This window comes from Macaca fascicularis, chromosome 6 (assembly GCF_037993035.2).
Source record: "Macaca fascicularis isolate 582-1 chromosome 6, T2T-MFA8v1.1".
NCBI classification, from domain to species: Eukaryota; Metazoa; Chordata; class Mammalia; order Primates; family Cercopithecidae; genus Macaca; species Macaca fascicularis.
In genome coordinates this window covers 183737077-183756541 of record NC_088380.1, presented here as the reverse complement: position 1 = coordinate 183756541, position 19465 = coordinate 183737077, and the positions used below count along the sequence as shown (strand labels likewise).

The following is a 19465-nucleotide window of genomic DNA, read 5'->3' as shown; positions in this document are numbered from 1 at the left end:
GTTATCGCCGCAGCTAAATGGGTAATTGGGAGTGAGAGACGCTATCAGTGGATATAAATTACATACAGTAAACCAAGGGCATTAACTGAGGGTTTATTATCAATTATCTCTGCGCTTGTTCCCCTTAAAACGAACTTTAAGTATATTAATGAGAAAATTTACAGGTCTTAATGAATTGAGGGAAGCCAGAGGATGCTGAGGGCCCCCTACCTCGGCGGCCTGTTCCCAGGAGGGGTCCCCTTAGAAGGGAGGCCCTGGAGGGAGGGCGGGGTCAGCCAGCCCGGCCACATGTGTGTGCACAACGCCAAGCCCAGCTCTCCCATCAGCCCCTGAGGCCAGCCCTGTCTCTCTCCCAAACGCCCATCCCTGAGTCACGCGCTGGATGGGAATGGGGCATTTTCATTCAAACATCCTTTCATCAGTGAAGACCACCAGGACCTGGCTCCAGCAGTTGGGCACCGAGAATCAGCCGGAGCCCGACTTCAACGAACGGGGGGCGAGGCAGACTTTCATTTGCCCCCACGCGGGAGCGGGGCACCCATCGGAGCAGCACAAATGGAATGAGAGGGGGATGGGAGGGCGGCAAGGGGCTGTGCGACTCTCTCCTAGGCTTGGCAGGGGCGCTCCCCGTGGAAGCTCTGGGAGGGCAGAGCATGTGCATGGCTCTGCATCCATCCTGCTCCCAAGCACGTCCGCCCCTGCTGAGATGCGCTCCAGCCGCTCAGAGCAGCCCACAGGCCGGCTGGCTTCAAGGTCGGCATGACCTCCTTCTGGGCCAATTCACCACCCAGCAGCCCCAGCTCCCTCCGGGCCTCCGCGCCAGGACTGTGGCTGCTGTCCCTGCTGTCCTCAGCCTCTCCCACCACCGGCTGTGGGCCAGGTCCTGGGCAGCAGCTTAGATTCACCAAGCAGCGCGAAACCAGGCCTGGTCCCTCTCTGGAGCCCGCCCACTTGTGGGAGGCAGACGGTGGTGAGATCATCCAAGTGGTAAGTCCAAGGTTACTGCCCAAAGTTAGAGTTCAGTCAGAGAAGGGCTGGTGGCATGAGCACATAACTGGGGGGCCCGATCTGGGGCATCCAGGAGGGCTTCCTGGAGGAGATGTCACCAAGCCGTATAAGATGCCTCAATAGCCAAGGAGTCTCCAAGGATGCTCACCTGTCCCCCATCACGGACAAGAAAGCCATTCATTAAACTCCTTTGCTTTCTTGTCCCTGCTGGTCTGGGTCTCTCTTCTCTTTTCCCTTCCCTACTCAGTTCCCCGACCCGCCTTAATCCCATTCCTGGCTCCACCTCCTACAGTCTGGCTTCCACCTCCGCCTAGCCATTTGCCAAAAGACCCCTCTGTCTCTGGTTCCAACGCTCCTTTTGGCCTGGCCTCCAGGGCTCCTCCCTCCTTTGTGCTCTGTTCTGCTCTCCCCTCTCTCCTGGAGAATGCCAGGCTCCAGCGAGGACCTCAGGGCAGAAATTGCCTCCATCCTCATCAGGACCTCCAGGCTCACCACAGCAGAACATTTCGCCTCAGCCATCCTGTGTGGCTACCACAAATGACCAGCTCCCTGTGCAAATAGCATGGTCACCAACGTGGCCAGAAACCTGCTGAATGTGACCTTCCACCTCCTTTTCTCCTGTCACTTCAGACACCACGGCCACTGTCCCTTTCACAATGCAGCACCCAGCCCTTTGTTGGTTCTCCCAGCGCTCTGAGCTCAGTCCTGCTTCAGAGTCTTTGCATCTGCTGTTCCCTCTGCCCAGAATGCTGTTCTCACTGATGCCACAGTGCACTCCGCATCACCTGGATCTCAGCTCGTGGCACCTCCCCAAGGAGGCCCTCTCTGTCTCCCCATTAAATAGTGCCCTGTTGCACTGTAGTGCCTAGTGACCCTGGTGGGTGCCCTGCTGGACATGTCTCTTTGTTGTCGGTCTGCGTGGAACTAGAGGGGAAGCTCCAGGAGCAGGGGGGCTGTCGGTCTCATCCACCTGGACCAGGGCCTGGCTCACCGCAGGACAGATTTCGGAATGGGGGAATGCAGACATTTCTGGAAGCCCTACTCTGTGCCAGGCCCCAAGGCCTGGGCTGCAGAGGGTCTGTGGGACACTCACTGTCCAACAGGGGACGCCAGCAGGCACAGGTGCAGTGCATACGCCCTGCCTCAGGGCCTCGGGGAACAGGCGGGGGCTGAGAAGAGGTGGTAGGGAAGGGCATTCCAGGCCGATGAACAGCATACGCAAAGCATATGAGGCAGGACCTATCTGGTGGCAGCACGGGCTGGATTAGACAGGCTTGGATCCGTGCCAGGACACTGAGCGTGGGGAAGCAGGGGCGGCAAAAGACTTGAGTAGGGACGAGGAGATCAGAGAGTTCTGGAGCGAGGGCTCTGTCGTGGGGGTGGTGGAGGCTATCGTCACAGGAGGACAGGGAGCTGCCTGACCTGGAACAGGCTGCTGGAGACGGGGAACGGCCGTGAAAAACATCCCCGGGGCAGGGCATGAAGGGTGACTCTCCTGGCAGGAGGGAGGCGGGGCGGGAGCAGAAGATACCTCTGTCATTTCCTGCCTGGTTGTTGCGTGAGTAGATGGCGGTGCAGCCGGGCAGAAATAACTGGAGAAACCTTGGCCTACTGCTCACTCTCAGGGGAGGGCAAGACCACTGCCCTCTGATAAGGTGGGGCTCTTCCGGCAAGCTGCGAGCCACCAACCCAGACCCAAGTGTGGAACTGCTGCTGTCTGTCGCGAGCACTGGGCAGGTCTGTGGCTGGCACCGAGGACCGGCTTCCACGATCCACTGCAGGCAGTGCTGGGGGGTGGAGAGGAGTCTCGGGGTGAGTGGTTGGGCCACAGCCCCGCTGAGTCCTCTGTTCCAACTGGAACAACAGGAGGCTTTCGGAGGCTGCGAGCTGTGGTCCACAGGCCCCAGGTGTGATGTAGGAGGTTTAACTCAGCATTTAAAGACTAGGAAGTTACACAGAAACACTGGTTTCCCACCTCCTGTTGAAGAATCAGAAGCCAGGGTCCCACCAGCCCACGCTCCCCCGAGCCACAGTGGGCTGTGCATTTCGGTGTGGCACAGTGCAGCTAAGTCCCCACTGGACCTTCCCTCACCAACCTGCTGTACGCAGTGGGCGCCCATGCCGGCTCAGATCATCCCGTGTCCCTTCTCGCTCAGCCGGGACCCTGTGGGTGGACATAAACCTCCCCTGGTCTCTCCTTCCTTGGCACAAGGCAGGCCCAGGAGAACAGAGTGAGGCTGGGCCCTGCACAGATCTGGGCTCACCTCCACCTGCGACTCCAGCAGAGCGGCTTCCTTAGCTGTGCCACGCCCACCAAGAGAACCCCCGTGGCCCATGGGCTCCCAGGACGGAGCGTTCTCCCCAGCTCTGTCCTGAGGATCAGGCAAGGCCTGGGGCCTCTCATCTGTCCCCTGAGATGCTTCCGTCAGCGTGGACCTGAGTTTAGTCATAGCTTTTATTCAAAAAGCCCCGTTTGCTGAACCTCGCCAGCCCTCCACTGGTTTCCATGTCTCAGGGCCCCTCCTCCTCCTCCTCCTCCTCCTCCTCCTCCTCCTCCCCCCCTCCCCCTCCCTTGCCTCCTGTCTCTGTAAATAATCCTCTCCTCTGTGCCTATAATTAGCCCCAAGTAGAATAATTCATAATAAACTTTATTTCTTGTGGCATCTTTCTTGCTAACATGTCGCTGAGCGCCTCACACGATCAAAGGGAGGAAAGCAGACTCCGGGGAGCTGCTGAGAGCCCTCCCCACGCACTGCATGTCTGTCAGGACACCGGGGGCCAGGGCTGGGCAAGACGGCCCATCACACGCCACGGCTGGGCCCAGCCACCGAGTGGGAGGAGAGGTGCCCTCCTCGGCCAGCCTGAGCAGAGGGGGGCTCCAGGGTGCAGCCCGGTGGGTTAGGGATGCAAACGATAAGCGACCAGTCCAGAGAATCTTCCGCGAATAATAATAATGGTAACAGTAATAATAATAAGAGCAGCGAGCACTTACATACTTACTACACCCCTGGCTCTGTTTTTCAAAAATCTGTTTTTTTTTAAAGCATAAAATAAAATTTATCCCCATTAAATCTACAGCCTGATTAATTTGGACAAATGTATCCACCACCAGCACCAAGATACAGAGCAGTTTCATCCCCTAAAGTTCCCGCCAGCCCCTTTGCATCAATCCCTTCTCCCTTCTGCTTTCTGTCACTAGAGTTTTGCCCTTTCTAGAATGTTATTGCAATGGAATCATGCAGAATGGAGTCCTTGTGTCTGGCTTCTTTCGTGGAACACAGTGCTTTAGAGTCCCTCTCGGTGGCTTGAACCCGCGGCTGTGTCCTTCCCCTGCTGGGCAGCGTCCCACCGTGTGGACGGACCGCAGCATCCGTCCCCTCACCTGGGCTGTTTCCAGATTCTGATGATTTTCTCTTTCTTTCTTCTTTTCTTTTTTTGAGACAGAGTTTCACTCTTACCGCCCAGGCTGGAGTGCAGTGGCGTGATCTCGACTCACTGCAACCACCGCCTCCTGGGTTCAAGTGATTCTCTTGCCTCAGCCTCCCGAGTAGCTGGGATTACAGGTGCCCGCCACCACACCCGGCTAATTTTTGTATTTTTAGTAGAGACAGGGTTTGCCATGTTGGCCAGGCTGGTCTCAAACTCCTGACCTCAGGTGATCCACCCGCCTTAGCCTCCCAAAGTGTTGGGATTACAGGCATGAGCCGCAGCGCCTAGCCCTTTTTTTATAAAAAAAAGAAATTATTTTTCCGTTATTGGGGTACAGGTGGTATTTGGTTACATGAGTAAGTTATTTAGAGGTGATCTGTGAGATTTTATTTTAGTGCACCCATCCCCTGAGCAGTATATGCTGTACCCTGTTTGTAGTCTTTTATCCCTTGCCCCCTCCCACTCTTCTCCCCAAGTCCCCAAAGTCCCTTGTATCATTCTGATGCCTTCGCATCATCATAGCTCAGCTCCCACATATCAGTGAGGACATACGATGTTTGGTTTTCCATTCCTGAGTTACTTCACTTAGAATAATAGTCTCCAATCTCATCCAGGTCACTGCAAATACTGTTAATTCATTCCTTTTTATGGCTGAGTAGTAGTCCCCCACATATATATATATATACACACACACACACACACACACACACACATATATATATCACAGTTTCTCCACTTGTTGATTGATGGGCATTTGAGTTGGTTCCACGATTGTGCAATTGTGAAATGTGCTGCTATAAACATGTGTGTGCAAGTATCTTTCGTGTATAATAACTTCTTTTCCTCGGGGTACACATCCAGTAGTGGGATCCCTGGATTAAAGGGTAGCTGTTTAAGGAATCTCCACGCTGTTTTCCGTAGTGGCTGTGCTAGTTTACATTCCCACCAGCAGGGTGGAAGTGTTCCCTGATCACCACGTCCACGCCAACATCTCCTGCTTTGTGATTTTTTTATTGTGGCCATTCTTGCAGGAGTAAGGCGCTATCGCACTGTGGTTTTGACTTGCGTTTCCCTGATCATCACTGATGTCGAGCAGTTTTTCATGATTGTTGGCCATTTGTATATCTTCTTTTCAGAACTGAGATTTTGACGATTTTCAGCAAATCTGCGAAGAGCTTTCACAGACAGGTCTTTGGTGGACACATATCTGAACTTCTCTTGGGAGTGGGACTTCTCCAGAGAGACGGATTGCTGGGGCGCATGGTAAGCACATGATTAATTTGATAGGAACTTTTATCTTTGTGGTTTGTGCTACGTACGTTTATAGAGAACTTCTCACTTCATCCTCAGAGCAACGTTACGAGTTAGGTGCTACCAAGATTCCCATTTTACAGGTGACAAACTGAGGCTCAGCAAGGTTCAATCAGTTACATGCCCACAGCCACACTGCTGCACATGGGACAGCCAGGCAGCCCGGCTCCAGAGTCTGCGCCCCAAGCCCCCCGCTACGCTGCGGCTCACAGCTCTTCTAGGCTCAGCCCTGGGTGAGGCTCTGGGGTGGTGGGCACAGCTCTGATCTGGAAGCTGGGAGCCGAGTCTGAGTCCCCGATTCACCTCTGGCCGGCTCACTCTGGCACAGCTCTGTCTGCAAATGGCACCCACAACCACCTATGTCACCGAGCAGCTCTGTGGCTCAAAGGAAATAAATTAGAACAGACATCTGGCGCCCCCTGCAACTTTAGCTCGTGATCATTACCATGTGGTCCTGACCCCCTGACCTTACAAGTTTAGCTGAAGAGACGAGAACAGTTTCTGACACTCTCATTGCCTGCCACAGCTTTTGATGCATGACCAAGTCACGCTGCCTCCATTCAGCGCTGAGTGGTTCCTCCCCCTTCTCGGGTGAAGGAGGTGGATGGTTTTCCAGTGGGGAAACCTTTGCCCAGACACCCAGAGTTTGGGGATCAAATGGAAGCACCAGCCAGGCCACCCCATTGCCAGCAGCTCTCTGTGCTGCTCAAGGGTTGTGGGGGGACCCATAAGAAAGGCGGGACAGGGTGGCACAGAAGCCCTTTCCGGGGCTGTCAGTGTGGGCTCATAGGGGCAGGTCTCCCTGTCATCTGGTCCCGTTTGTCCCACTGCAGAATGAGGCTTCTCTGAAGTTGGCCTGGACTTTGCAAGTCCTCTTCGTTGCGGAGTTAGAAGATGGGCACCTGGGGCGCCTGGGCCGGGTTGGGGAGAGGCCCCCTTTTGTCCTGCCCACTTGCTCCCTCTGGGAAGCGCATCTGCAGATGAACGGTCCCCGGCCCTCACACGAGCCCTCTGCCACCCTGAGCTCTGCTCCGGACCAGCGGATCCTGTACAGGGTGAGGGTTCCCTCAGAGGGAGAAAGACACGAAGAGATAGAGATGTGGTCACTCCCTTGCGGAGCCCAACGTGTTATTAAAACAGGAGCACAAAAGAGAAAAGTGCTGATGCGAGTGTTATCTCATTTAGGAAGCTGCGGGCTGGTGGGAATGAATAATGGCTCTGCTGCCCAGCCCCTCCCCTGCCTCACAGCCCAGCCTGTCCCTGCACCCTCACAGTGGGCCCCACGCCTCGAAGTTCCTTCTCTCCTCTCTCTGACACTCTGCTCCAGTCTCCTCTCCCTCAGGCTTCCAGCGGGTTCCTTACAAGCCCCTGCTCTCCCCAACCACATCCTAGTCCCCACATCCTGGGCCAGCGCCAGCAAGGCGTGAAGAAGGTTCACACTTTAAGAAGAAGGTTGCCAAGCGTGTGGCTCATGCCTGTAATCCCACCACTTTGGGAGGCCAAGGTGTGCTGACTGCTTGAGGTGAGGAGCTCAAGACTAGCCTGGCCAACATGGTGAAACTCCATCTCTACTAAAAATACAAAAATTAGCAGGGCATGGTGGCGAGCGTGCCTGTGGTCCCAGCTACTCGGGAGGCTGAGGCAGTAGACCACAAGCATGGACCACAAGCAAGGCTGAGGCAGTAGAATCGCTTGAATCCAGGAGGTGGAGGCTGCAGTGAGCTGAGATTGCACCACTGCATTCCAGCCTGGGCAGCAGAGTGAGACTCTGTCTCAAAAAAAAAAAAAAAGAAAGAAAAGAAAAGAAATAAAAAAAGGAGGTGGTGGGGAAGCCACAGTGGGGAAAGGGAAAGGAGTCCAGGTGCTGCTTGCTTCTGTCTTAGCTTCCAGCATCTGCTCTCCCAGGACCCCCATGCCCTCCCCAGAGTGCTCCACTCAAGCCAGGTCACCCACTCCCTGCACATCCTCAGCCTTCCTGCGGCGGGCCCTGCCAGGGCAGTTTCAGGGGCAAGGCTCCTACCCACAAACCAGGGAAATTCAACCCTTTCCTAGGGGTGAGGGCAGGAGACAGCCTAGGCCATGTAACCTGGGCACCAGGGACAGCCTGGGACTGCACAGACAGCGGCCCTCCTGGCCTGCCTGGGCTGTGATGCTGTTATCCCACCCCACTGAGCCAATGTGACAGCAGCCATCCGTCACCAGGCTCCTGCACATGGGCCCTGGGAGGCATGTCCACTCTCCTTACTGCCTGCGGATCAGGGATCTTGCTGCCACAGAGCTGTAGCTTTCCTGGCTTTCAGTTCATCTTCTTCCGATGTGCTTGTGGCTGAGTGGCCTTGGCCCCCCTACCTGCTCCCCAGCTAATCCACTTATCCCCTTCAGTATCTCCTCAGGACAAAGAGCATGTGCTAGGTGCTGTGAGGGGTCAGGGAAGGTGAGCGTGATGGGAGTGACAGGAGTGGGGTCAGGAAGGCAGTCGCCTTTGAGAGGGGCCTTGAAGGTGGCACAGGGCATCAGTAGGTGGGATGATAGGAGAGGGCATGTCAGGCAGAGACCTGCAGGTGCAAACGCACAGAAGCAGGAGAACACACTCCATGACTGGACACCTGCTGACCGCTTTCCCAGCTCCAGCTCCCCTTTCCCCAAAATCACAGCTCCATTTTCTTTGGAGATCCACTCCTGTTCCATACTCAACTATGTGGTTTGAGTGGACATGACCTCTACCAGCTTCAGGGATGGACGCTGATTGGCTTAAATCAATGCTATCTCTTGCCCTGGCTCTGGTGATTGGTTTGAGATGGGCATGTGGGCCAGCCACCGAGGTCCCAGGAGACATTCCCCAGGGCTTTTCAAGAGAGGAGGTATCTTTCCCCTGGAAGGTGTGGGGTGAGGATGTGAGGGCTGTGCTGCTGCAGTCATCCCCGTACCAAGACAGGAAGAGTGTGGAGACGTTAGGGGATGCCCTGGGGAAGCAGAGGATATGGCCAACACCAGGGAAGCCAGAGTGGAACAGCGAGCCAGGGTAGCTCCCGAGTGGTGGTGTCTGAGCCAGCGCATCAGGCTTTGCCCGAAGTCAGTTGTACCTTTGGGATTTTCAGTTGCAAGTCAATAACATCCACTTAGTAAATGTGTTTAAGTCTGTGTGAGTCAAGTTTTCTTTCAAACTGCAACCAAAAGATTGTTAACTGAGAATCCAGTTTGGCTGGAGTGAAGGGAACATGAGGAGAGGTAAGAAGACAAGACTGGCAAGATAGATCAGGAAGATTTTACCGCGGGACTTGAATGACAGGTTGGGAACTATACTTATATCTATAGGCATTGGGGAACCATCACAGGCTTTTCAGCAGGGGAGTGGCTTCCTAAAATCCTAAAATACCATCTGAATTAGGCCTCACCAATTCCAACTTCTCACCGCTCCAGCTCCTTCCCCCCAGAGTTAATCAGTAGAATCAGGTTTGCAAGAAATAATAAATAGTTCACTCTTCATGATTCTGCAGGGCCACGTTGCCCGGAACGAGTTCTGGGAATTTCAACGGAAGCCGATGGGGCGGGAGTCTCCACCACAAAGAATGGAGGCCCCGAAGGGCAAGTTTCTGACTATTCGGTTCACTAGTGTACTCTTGCACAACAGTGACTGGATGTATATGTGCTCAGTTAATCTTTGCAGATGGATAAATGAATTCTCTAGAGGTCTCTAGAGGTGGTGGCGGGGACCTCCATCAGGAGCTAGCAGAGGTTAGGAAGCAGCCTCCAGAGAGGCGTCTGGGGCTGTCCACGGTGCTGAAAGCGTGCCACGTCCAGGACCGCTATCTGTGGTGCTAAAACAGAGTTCCCAGCTAGCTACACAGCTCATCCATGGCAGCTTGGAAAGGGCCCAAGGCATCTTAGGAACAGCGGCGGGAAAGCATACTCCATAACCTTACCTCCCTTGCTAATCCCATTCCCTGAAGACCTTCTGCACGACTCAGATAACCTGGCACACACCCAAGCGTGCCTATTTCCCGATGGTGACCCTGTCCCTGGTGTGGATGTCGGTCTGGCCTCGGGTACCCAAGTTCTCCAGGGTGTGGGTCCCTGAAGGGCTCATACCTCAGCCCCTATTCAGCCAGCCTCTGCTAGGGACCCTGGGAGAAGCAGCCAGGCAGAGATGGGCTCTGGGCAGTCAGCCGGAGAGAGAGACTGCAAGCCAACAGCATTCACTGGAGGGCCTGGCAAGAGGCTCCTATCCTCACCGACTCATGGGCAGTGCCAGGCAAGGTGCCTGTGCTAGAAGACAGTACCCAGAGGGAGGGGTGGCTGCTCTGTGATGGCAGGTGAGATGGCAGGGGCAAGCTGGAGATAGAAGTTGGCACTGTGAGAGTGAGGTCTGGGAGTGGGGCTGGGGAACCCCACAGCATGGAGTTTAAGGGGGCTATGGGAGCAGCAATGGGGGTGAGGGACTGGGGAGGGAGGAGAGGCAATTTCACGGCACAGTGAGGCTGGTGAGAGGGAAGGCACCCTCGTCAGACAGGGACAAGTTGTTCCCAAAGGCAGACTCACACATACAGAGACGGGGTATCAGGTTGTTCTGTCTGGCCTGTGCGCCGGCTCTGGCAGGGACTTCCTCTGACATCAGAGAGGAAGATGCCTCCTAACATTCTAATTTTGCCCAAGAACTACTTTGGCTCTGCCATCCATGAACTTATCTAAACCTTTCTGGAAGCAATTTATATTTCCAGCCTGTATCACCTCTAGGGGAAATGATTTTCAAAGTTTATTCCCTGCTGAGTGCAGCAGGATTTCCTGTGATTGGTTTTAAACATACCGCTCCTGAGCTTTGCTGGGGGCTGGGGGCTGGGGGAGGGGTTCGCTCTGTCAGGCTGGGGCCCAAGCTGCCTTCTCCCAGCCCTTTCTGGTTTCCCAGATCTCCGCGACACTCCCTCTCGGCCTCTCTGACCGAGGCTGTCCCAGGTGGGCCGGTCTGATTTTCTATGGCCGCTCCCTTCTCATCGCAACTCTCTCCGTAACCACTCACCTGGCACTGAACTTTACAGGTGTCTACACACTGTGGTCTCTGTGAGATCTCAGTGGCTGTCGCTCCCCTGTGGAGCAGGCCCCCAGGGATCGCTACTTCCATTTCACAGATGTGCAAATCGAGGGAAATGAATTATGCAGATCACGTAAGTCTGTAATATAATCAGGTTCTGCCCCCTCTCGGCTGGGGCTCCCCTAAGGAGGTGTAACCACAAGCATGCGGGATTGTTGGGTGCAGGTATCCCTCACTCACCTGTTGGGAGAAGGGAACATCTATGGCTTGCTGCAATCTCCCCTCCCTATCATGCCCGGCCTGCTGTTGCCCTCCTGGGCCCTGCCTTAGGAAAGTTGCCTTCCCCCAGACACCGTCCACATCATTCTCCCCAAACTAAGGCCTGCTGGCCATTCTCTGTCCAGCTCACGGCCTTTCAAGATAACATCTTCCTAAAGCTCATCCCTCACCAGTTCGGCATTTCACTGCCACCCAGGAGAGTTTCGATTTAACTGCAAACTTGGTGATTTCACTATACACATCCTCTTCAGATCTTTTATTTAAATGTTAAAAAAAGATTAGCCCCAATTCTTGCCTGAGCTCACATCTTCCATTTCTCTATCCAGAAGACTGTTTATTCATCCAGGCCTTTTGTTTCCTTTCTTTGTCAGCTCTTTATCAATGAGAAAACAGTGGCTTCAAATTCCAGATGAATCTGTTAAGACACTTACACAGGAGACCTACACCCCAGGATACTTAGGATGTGCACACCATTGCAGGACACACACACAGGCACACACACACAGGCACACACACAGGTACACACACAGGCACACACACACAGGCACACACATACACAGGCACACACACACAGACACACACACAGGCACACACACACACAGACACACACACAGGCACACACATACACAGGCACACACACACAGACACACACACAGGCACACACACAGACACACACACAGGCACACACACAGGCACACACATACACAGGTGCGTGCACACACAGGCACACACACAGACACACACACATACACAGGCACACATACACAGGCACACACACAGGCACACACACACAGGCACACACACACAGGCACACAGACACATACACAGGCACACACATACACAGGCACACACACAGGCACACACACACAGGCACACACACACAGGCACACACACACAGGCACACAGACACATACACAGGCATACACACAGGCACACACAAACACACAGGCACACACACACAGGCACACAGACACATACACAGGCACACACAGGCACACACATACATACACAGGCACACACACACAAACACACACATACACAGGCACACACACACAGGCACAGGCACACACACACAAGCACACACACACAGGGACACACACACAGGCACACACACACAGGCACAGGCACACACACACAAGCACACACACACAGGGACACACACACAGGCACACACACACAGGCACAGGCACACACACACAAGCACACACACACAGGGACACACACACAGGCACACACACATACACAGGCACACAGGCACAGGCGCGCACACACACACAGGCACACATACACACACCCTTTATCAAAGGCATCATTTACACAGATGCTGGTACCTCTACACTCATGCTCAGGTGCACAAGAATTCACACCCATGCCCACACTCCTTCCTCACTGGCACACCTGCACGCTGGGGAGGGATCCGGAGCCACCCTTTGAAGGGCCCTTGGTTTCATGTGTTTGACAGGCGGGAAGGGGCCGGAGCCAGGCAGGGAAATGCCAGCACAGGGAGCGATGAGTCGGAGGCTCTGGAGCATCTGGAACTGTTGGGAAGGAATCAGGGAATTTCCTGAAATTTGGACAGGATGGTTACAGAATCTGGGATGGGAATTTCTCCCAGCCACAGGCAGGCACCCCCAGGAACATTCCTGGGAGACACACACACTGGACTAGGCAGGCGGCCTCTGTTCAGACTTAGCCAGAGGCAGTCCTGGCAGGTGGCCCTGAGCCCCCAGGGCCTGCTTTCCAAGCCTGCAGGAAGGTCACCTTCACCCATGGGCACATACTTCCTCAGTCACACCAGTGCCAATGTTCACCTCCAGGTGCACAAGCCAGCCCCTGGCCAGAGGCCCCATTCCCTGGCTGATGGGATGTGAGAACACCTGGCACTTTAAGAAGCCACCCTGAGACCGCCTCTCTCCCTGGCCACGCTGCCTGCAGAGTGCAGGGGCTGCCCACAGTGCCAGGAATTTCTGAATGCTTTCATGGAGCTTGTGGCTGCACGCAGGCATGTGTCTCCCATAGCCACCTGGCACAGGATGGACCCAGCCTGCCAGCTCCTCTGGCCCAGCTATGGGGATGAGAAGAGTGAGGCTGGTCCCTTCAGGAGCCCAGACAGTGCACACACTGCTCCTCTAAGAACTGGGAGGGAAGGAAGAGGGACAGTGGCAGATTGAACTGTAATCAGGGACACCATCTCCTAGCACCGGGAGACAGCTTCTCTCTGGGAGGGTGGGGCAGGCTCAGACTCCTGCAGCGACACAGGGAGAGGGAGAGAGAGAGAGGGAGAGGTTGGGGTGGGGGAGAGAGAGAGATTGAGAGAGAAACCTGCAGAGAGTAGAGAGAGGTGGGAGGGTACTTGCGCTGCTGGGTAAATACGTCTCTCGGCAAACAGGGCCCTGCTCCTTCCACATCTGTCCTGCTGCCTGGGAGTTCTGAAACCAGATCCCTCTTCTTCTCTTTTTCGTCCTTTTCTGGCATTTTTCTTCCCCTTAGGGTCCTCAGAGGAGAAGACTCCATAGAAAACTCTTTAAATGAATGGCCTCTCCTGGGCCCCGGGGAATAAATTAGAGTTTGGAAGTGATGGCCAAAACGGGGGAAGTAATCCCGGGAAGACAGGGAGACGGATCGGGCCAGCTGGGCGGCTAATGCCAACCATGCATCTCGGCAGGGCTGGGGAGCTGGGAGCCACTTCTCCTGTGCAGACAGGACAGCGACAGGCGGGGCGCCCTGTCTCAGCTCCGTCTTTGTTCTCTTCCCGGCAGTGTGTAATTATTTCATTTCTTCATTGGTTCACTGGTGCACGGCATCCCCTCCACTAGAGTGTCAGCTCCATGAGGGCCCACGCACAGCTCCGCAGTACTCCACCTCCCCAGTGCTGGCCTAGAGCCCGGCACAGACGCGGCATTCCACAAGCATTTACTGAAGACCTAAGTTGATGAATGAGAGAATGAGAGGCTGTGTGACTGAACTAATGAGTTCTGCCACAAAGGGCAGACTCATGGGCTATGCTTGAACCTGTCAGGGAGAGGAAGCCGGGGCCCTGCGGGTGCCTAGGGAGGCCCCACCTGAGTCCCAGGCCATGGCCTAAAGATTCTGAGCTGGCGTGGACTGGATAAAGAACACGTGGTACATATACACCATGGAATACTACACAGTCCTAAAAAAGAATGAAATCCTGTCCTTTGCGGCCACATGGATGCAGCTGGAGGCCATTATCCTAAGTGAATTAATGCAGGAAGGGAAAACCATGTTCTCACTTAAGTGGGAGCTAAATATTGAGTACGCATGGACACAAAGAGGGAAACAACAGACACCAGGGCTCACTTGAGGGTGGAGGGTGGGAGGAGGGTGAGGACAGAAAAACTACCCATCGGGCACTGTGCTCACTACATAGGCAACTACATCACTCACACGCCAAACCCCAGCACACACAATGTACCCATGTAACAATCTGCACATGCACCACCTGGAACCCCGAGTAAAAGTTGCAAGGAGAAAAAAGATTCTGAGTCGGGTTCCTCTCGACTCCAACTTGGCCTCGGCCTGAGAGGGCCTTGCTGTTTCCTGGCCTTGGCCAGCTACCTGCACCCTGGGTTTGAGAGTGGCTACCACACGTGCCAGTCCTGTGTGTGGCACTGGGGAGGGAACGGAGGATTTAAGAAGGCACGAGCCCCCTCTCATTCCTCCTCTGCCCAAGGGGTGACCAAGCCCTGGCCATCCAGTTCTGTCCCTGCCTCCACCTCTGCCTGTCATGGCCTCGTCAGTCCTCATCTGGATCACTCCAGTACCGACGGCTCCCTCTTGCCCAACCAGCTTCTGCTTGCCACCACCATTGTTCTAAAACCCAGATCGGAGTCCGCCGCCTTCCTGATTGAAAATCTCCAGCAGATCCCTACCATCCCCAGAATGGCTCAACACCCCTCAGCGTGCCATGGAGGGCCTTGTAGAAGGTAGACCCAACTTAGCTTCCCACCCTGAGCTTCCCCCACCATTACATGGTCACAGCAGCAGCGGCAGCTGAGGGTCCCGGGTTCTCACCACACACCACACAAGGCCTTATCTGATCCTCTCATCCTAGAGGCTAGGTGACTGCTGTCCCCATCCTACAGATGAGGAAAGTGAGGCACGATTCAAGCAGATAAGTGACTTGCTCCAGGGTGAACAGCAATAGAAGCAAAAAGAATCATTATGAGAGCTAGCTTGGATCAGGCGTGGACTTTGCTCCTGGCATTGTCCTAAGCATTTCACAACTGTCACCCCAGTGAGTCCTCACTCCAGCCCTGTGAAATCAGACTGCCAGCCAAACGCCTAACTTCTCCACAGCTCATTTACTGCATCTGTAAAATGGGAGCATAATAACGGCACCTCCTCCAAACCGCGTTGAGGCTTCAATGAGAAAGTGTGAGGCCAGGCACGGTGGCGCACGCCTGCAATCCCAGCACTTTGGGAGGCTGAGGCAGGTGGATCGCCTGAGGTCAGGAGTTCGAGACCAGCCTGGTCAACATGATGAAACCTCATCTCTACTGAAAATACAAAACTTAGCCTGGCGTGGTTGCAGGCACCTGTAATCCCAGCTACTCGGGAGGCTGAGGCATGAGAATCGCTTGAACCAGGGAGCCGAGATTGCAGTGAGCCGAAATTGCACCACTGCCCTCCAGCCTCCTGGGCAACAGAGTGAGACTCTGTCTCAAAAAGAAAAATAAATAAAAGAGAAAGTGTGTGAAAGTGCTTAGGAGAAAATAAGGTTGGCACCTGAGGAGGGACCAGCTTGAGTGGGCTTTGGGAAGACGGTGGGTACACCAGTGGGGATGGGTGGGTTGAGGGCAGGACAGAGGAGGACTTCAGCCAGGAAGCAGTGGCCAGGGGTCAGCTCTGGGAGGTGGAGGTGGGCGGGACAGGAGGAGACAGGTGTGAGGACACTGGGCTTACAGGGAAGCCCAGCTCTGGGCAGTGCAGGAGAGTCCGAGGTGGTGCAGCAGAGCCGAGTGATGGGAGAGGGCCTGTCAGGGAGAACCAGTCCAGCCCACGGCTAGCCCCCTTCTATGGGGCAGAAAGAAGGGCCAGCCCAAGGCTCGCCCCCCTAAGGAATGGAGCCCCGAGGTCACACCTGGATGTGTGCTGGCCTTGAGCATTCCTGCGCAGAGGCGGCCAGTATCCCGCTGTGTTGGGTAAAATGCGATGAACAAAAGGGGTGCCAGGCCCCTGGCATTGGAGCCCTGGCCCCAGGGACAGGGAGAGGGGCCCCGGGGGTTCCATACAGCTGCCTGGAGTTACCAGCTGCAGCCCCATAAATCGAGCCCTGGCCCAGGCTGGCAGTCCATTAACATGAAAGATTTTATCACACTTTACAACCTCCCCGTCTTGTATGGCGACAGCAGGTAATTAAAACAATAATTGTTTTCTGATGTTGCTTCTGCAGAACGATAAAAGCTTCTAGTTATTTTCCTTTCACTGGGGTAGGTGAGGGAGGGTTTGATCCGGGGCGCGGAGGTGGGGTGTGGGGCAGCAGAAGTTTGGGAGGCGCAGAAGGATGAGGAAGGGGCTTGGGTGTGGCCACCACAGAGCAAGACTGCAGGAACCGACTCTCGCTGGACAAAAGTCTGATCACCTCCCATCTCACACCCACACACACATGCACACCCACACACCAGCGCACACACACACCTGCACACACACGCATGCACACACCCCAGCACACACACACACCAGCACACACACGCATGCACACACCCCAGCACACACATGCACACACACACCAGCACACACACCCCACTCACGCACACACACCAGCACATACACACACCAGCACACACACGCATGCACACACCCCAGCACACACATACACACACACACCAGCACACACACCCCACTCACGCACACACACCAGCACACACACACACCAGCACACACATGCACACACACACCAGCACACACACCAGCACATACACACACACCAGCACATGCACACACACACACCGGGCACGCACACACAAAGCACACACACAAGCGTGCACACACACAAGCGCACACACACCAGCACACACATACACCAGCACACACCAGCACGCACACACACACACGCCAGCACACACACAAGCACACATATACACACACCAGCACACACACACATGCACACACACACCAGCACACACACACACACACACCAGCACACACACTCTTACACACCAGCACACGCACACACACACACACCAGGGCATGCACACACAAAGCACACACAAAAGTGCACACACACACCAGCATGCACACACACAAGCACACACACCAGCACACACCAGCACGTGCACACACACACGCCAGCACACACACAAGCACACATATACACACACCAGCGCACACACACGCCAGCACACATACATGCACACACATACACCAGCACACACAAGAACACACCAGCACACACACACAAGCACACACACAGGCCAGCACACACACACACACACATAAGCACACACGCCAGCACACATGCCAACACACACATGCACACACGCCAGCACACACACACGCACACACATACACACACCAGCACACACACGCACATGCACACACTAGCACACACACATGCACACACATACACACACCAGCACACACACAAAAGGACACACATCAACACACACACAAGCATGCACACACACGCCAGCACACACACACACGCACATACCAGCACACACACATCAGCGCACACACACACCCACTCATACACATGCACACACACCAGCACACACACACACCAGCACGCACACACACACCAGTGCGTGCACACACACATCAGCACACACCAACACACACACGCCAGCACACACACACCAGCACACACACACATGCACACACACACATGCACAACACATGCACACACGCCAGCACACACACGCCAGCACACAAGCAGGTGCACACTGCACGCCGCACCCATGCGCCATGGAGGCGTGTCCTCCAGCCCAGGCTTTAGCGCACTGTGAGCGGCTCCGGAGAGGGCCACCCTGCTTGGGAGCTCCTGGGAAGGGAGTAGAGGGTCCCCAGCCAAGAAGACTGGCAACAGCTGAGACCTGGCAGAGCTGGTCTGTCTGAAGGCCTGGGAGCCCCTTAGAGCGGCTCTCATGGCACCCAGAGAGGAAGGTGACAGGGACAGGCTCTAAAGAGTAAAAGTTTTGTGACCAGCCTGTCCAACATGGCAAAACCGCATCTCTACTAAAAATACAAAAGTTAGCTGGGCATGGTGGCACGCGCCTGTAATCCCAGCTACTCAGGAGGCTGAGGTAGGAGAGTCGTTTGAACCGGAGAGGTAGAGGTTGCAGTGAGCCGAGATTGCGCCATTGCACTCCAGTGCGGGAGACAGAACAAGACTCCATCTCAAAAAAAAAAAAAAAAAAAAAAAGAGTAGCAGTGATATGGAAGTGAGAGGGTTGGAGGCCTGTGGGTACCAGCCCCATGGTAATGAACTTGTACTTCCCAGGTGTAGAGAAGCCTGGCACACCCAAGGTGGCCTGCCCAGGGCTGGGGACTTGAGGGACTGATTCAGGGATGATAGGATGCCTGATAAGGTGAGGGAGTCTTCTGTGTCCCCTGAATAATCATCCACCTTCCCTCCCACTGATCCATCCATCCATATATCTACCTGTCTATCCACCTATCCATCCATCCATCCATCCACCTCCCACCCATCCACCCACTCCATCCATCCATCCATCCATCCATCCATCCATCCATCTTTCATCCATCCACCCATTCATCCACCCACCCATCCATCCACCCATCCATCCATCCATTCATCCATCTTTCATACATCCACCCATTCATCCACCCACCCATCCATCCACCCACTTCATCCATCCATCCATCCATCCATCTTTCATACATCCACCCATCCATCCACCCATCCACCCACTCCATCCATCCATCCATCAATTCATCCATCTTTCATACATCCACCCATCCATCCACCCACTCCATCCATCCATCCATCCATCCATCCATCCATCAATTCATCCATCTTTCATACATCCACCCATCCATCCACCCACCCATCCACCCACCCACTTTATCCATCCATCCATCCATCCATCCTTCATACATCCATCCATTCATCCACCCATCCACCCACTTTATCCATCCATCCATCCATCTTTTTTCTTTTTTCCTTTCTTTTTCTTTCTTTCCTTTTTTTTTTGAGACAGAGTCTCGCTCTGTTGCCCAGGCTGGAGTGCAGTGGTGCGATCTCGGCTCACTGCAACGTCAAACTTCCAGGTTCAGTTCAATTGATTCTCCTGCCTCAGCCTCCTGAGTAGCTGGGATTACAGGTGTGCCACCACGCCTGGCTCATTTTTATATTTTTAGTAGAGATGGGGTTTTACCATGTTGGTCAGGCTGGTCTTGAACTCCTGACCTCATGGTCCGCCTGCC

At 54.7% G+C, this 19465-nt stretch overlaps 1 protein-coding gene and 1 long non-coding RNA gene across 7 annotated transcripts in view; both read right to left on the bottom strand.

Moving 5' to 3' along the window:
• The window catches only part of UNC5A (unc-5 netrin receptor A), a 69760-nt gene that overhangs the window by 31185 nt on the left and 19110 nt on the right, over positions 1–19465 (bottom strand). The window lies entirely within an intron of this gene.
• Positions 11295–12584, bottom strand: LOC135971480 (uncharacterized). The gene is made up of 2 exons (XR_010587735.2): positions 12452–12584; positions 11295–11426 (listed from the first exon to the last, which is right to left on the bottom strand). It is a non-coding gene; the product is annotated as an uncharacterized lncRNA (long non-coding RNA).